General features: G+C 54.7%; 1 non-coding gene across 1 annotated transcript; it reads right to left on the bottom strand.

Moving 5' to 3' along the window:
* Positions 1 to 1,756: 1,756 nt before the first annotated feature.
* Positions 1,757 to 1,829, bottom strand: TRNAV-CAC. The gene has a single exon. It is a non-coding gene; the product is annotated as a tRNA-Val (tRNA).
* Between the last annotated feature and the right edge of the window lie 1,162 nt (positions 1,830 to 2,991).

Raw genomic sequence — 2,991 nt, 5'->3', positions numbered from 1 at the left:
GGGTAAAATCTGCCATTATGGTCATTGATTTTAATTTCCCTTCTCTGAGGGCAGAGATGGGATTGGAGCAACCTCAGGCTGGGATATAGAGCCCATGTCCCCATCGGTCAGTCACTCTGGGGACCTGCCTTTGCTTCCAGGTGACAGGCTGCCTCCAGCCTCTCCGGTCAGCTCCTCAGCTTCGGGCGGGGTTGAGTCACTTGACAAGCATAAGTGGCACATAGGAGAGCTACTTTCCCCAGAGGCATTGGTGGTATAGTGGTGAGCATAGCTGTCTTCCAAGCAATTAACTTAGGTTTGATTCCCAGCCAATGCAAGGCTGTGGTGTTTTCTCTGTTGGGAATTGGTTCAATTTCAGTCACATTGTATCAGTTTAGCAATGGAATGAGAGAATCAATGTCCCAAGTCCCAGCAGGTCATTAAACACACAGAGGAGAAAGAAAGGGGCAGGACTATACAGTGAGCTGTTGTGGAGTCATCCTGGTATTACAATGTCTTATTGATTTTTAATTTTTTTCCCTTTACTTCCCTTTTAGACTCAGAGCCTTTAAGGTCAGAAGGGACCAGTGTGATCATCTAGTCTGACCTGCTGCACCTTGCAGGCCAAAACACGCCACCCACCCACTCCTGTAATAGACCCGGGGGAGGGGAGCCTGGCTGCCGGCAGAGGCTGCATCAAGCTTCTGCCCCCACAGAAGAGATCAGGGGGTGGAGAAGAGCAGGCTGGGCACCCTCTGGACCATGGGCCCAGTGCCATGGCACCAGTAGCACCATGGTAAATCCAGTACTGGTGGGAGGGGAGGCAGCTCTGTGCACTGCCCCTACCCCAGGTAGCACATGGAGGCCCTCTGCTCCCCTCCCCCCAATGGGTGTACAGAGATGTGCCAGCAGCACTAAGGTGGCACCATGCCCACTCTGCCTCCGTCCCTCCGTGCCACTCCCAGAAGTATCTGGCATGTCCCAGAATCCCCTGGCGCAAGGGTAGTGTCTCCATGCACTGCCCCTGCCCCGAGTACCAACTCTGTGGCTCCCATTGGCTGCAGATCCTGGCCAATGGGAGCTCTGGGGGCAGCGCCTGCAGACAGCGGTGCACAGAGACCCCCTGGCCCTGCTCACCTAGCAGCTGCTGCCGCAGGGTTTTGTGTACAGGTCACTTTGGGAGCTGCAGTGCCCGGGGTAAGCGCCACCCCGCCTGCACCCCAAGCCCCTCCCCCAGCACAGAGCCAGCACCCGCACCCAAATTTCCTGCCAGAGCTTTGCTTGTCATCCTTTCACCCAGAACCATCCTTCTTCTCCTGGGCTGCAAGTAGCCATCCCTGGGAAGCCAAGAGGCAGGCACAGGATTCTACCTCCCAGCAGCCAACCGCACCTCCCCAGGCTTTGCAGAACGACTGGTGGTGCTCTGCTAACCCCACTTAGCCGCACTGAGGCGCTTAGCTTCTGCCCTGCCTTCCTCAGCTCGACTTTCCTCCTTTGCCCCATTCCTGCCTCACTTCCTCCTTTGGCAAGTCACACAGAGGAGGCCAGCAGGAGGAGCCGGCCGCCATAGGCCAACCTCCAAGGGCAGAGGAGACCAAACCACAAGGCTTCAAAAGGTGCCTGGCCCAGATCCTCTAGCCTTCCCCTGTTGATGCCAAGGCTTTTTCTCAGCTCATTTCACCACCCTCTGCCATGCAGGGGTTGGGGTTATCGCAAGGACAGACCAGTGGCAGCAGTAGGAATGCTTTCCTGGATAGACAGAAGAAGTAAACCCATGTGTTTCTGCCTGGTTTCAAACCAAAGACCTTTTGCATGTGAGGCAAACATGATAACCACTACACTACAGAAACTCTGTTGCAGTGTTTGCTCCCTCCCTTCATAAGAACATAAGAATGGCCATACTGGGTCAGACCAAAGGTCCATCCAGCCCAGTATCCTGTCTGCCAACAGTGGCCAATGCCAGGTGCCCCAGAGGGAGTGACTCTAACAGGTAATGATCAAGTGATCTCTCCCCTGCCATCCATCTCCATCCTCTGACAAACAGAGGCTAGGGACACCATTCCTTACCCATCCTGGCTAATAGACATTGATGGACTTAATCTCCATTAATGTATCTAATTCTCTTTTAAACGCTGTTATAGTCCTAGCCTTCACAGCCTCCTCAGGCAAGGAGTTCGACATGTTGACGGTGCGCTGTGTGAAGAACCTCCTTTTATTTGTTTTAAATCTGCTGCCTATTACTTTCATTTGGTGACCCCTAGTTCTTATATTATGGGAACAAGTAAATAACTTTTCCTTATTCACTTTAGGGTGTGGAGTCTGGGCTGGGCTGACTTTAGTCCCAGGCTGGGGTCTCCTGAATGGTGGGAAACATCCTTGGCTGCTACCCAGGGACAGCAGCTACTGGCGACATAGCAGGGCTGGGATGAGAGGGGAATGTTGCATGGACTTTATCATACAGGCCCCATCCTGCTTCTCAGAGCCCACAGGCGAGAATCTAGAGAAGGGTGAGTCATTTCTCAGCTGCATTCTCAGGAGAAGCCGGTAGCCGTCCTTGACCAGACACCCAGGAGAGCAACCATGGCAGTTCTGCGGAGAGTTCTGGCTGCCAGGGGAGGGGGCTGTGCCGATCGGGTGTCCGCACTAAGTTCGGCATCAATATGGTGATCCCGGGGAAGCTTGGGGTCCCCAGGTTGCCTAAGGAGGGGTGAACCGGCCCCGGTCGGAAATGGAGCAGGTCAAAACTCCCCTGCTGATCAGTAGTGGGGTCGCGCCTGTGAACAGCCCCTGCAGCATAGCCTGGGCAAGAGAGTGAGACACGGTCTCTTTTTATACACCCCCCTCCCCCGCAGAGCCTGGCTGGGGGGATGGGAGCTCCCATTGTGGGGATCCTGAACTGGTGGGAGGGAGGCACCATGTACCAGGGACCTGAAACGCAGAACAGGGACACCCACACACCAGGTGTCTTGCAGCAAGAGCTGCAGTCTTGATTTACAAACTGCAAGTGATGGG

The sequence above is a fragment of the Mauremys mutica genome, unplaced genomic scaffold (genome assembly GCF_020497125.1).
Source record: "Mauremys mutica isolate MM-2020 ecotype Southern unplaced genomic scaffold, ASM2049712v1 Super-Scaffold_100095, whole genome shotgun sequence".
In the NCBI taxonomy this organism is placed as follows: domain Eukaryota; kingdom Metazoa; phylum Chordata; order Testudines; family Geoemydidae; genus Mauremys; species Mauremys mutica.
This window is presented reverse-complemented; position numbering and strand designations above follow the sequence as displayed.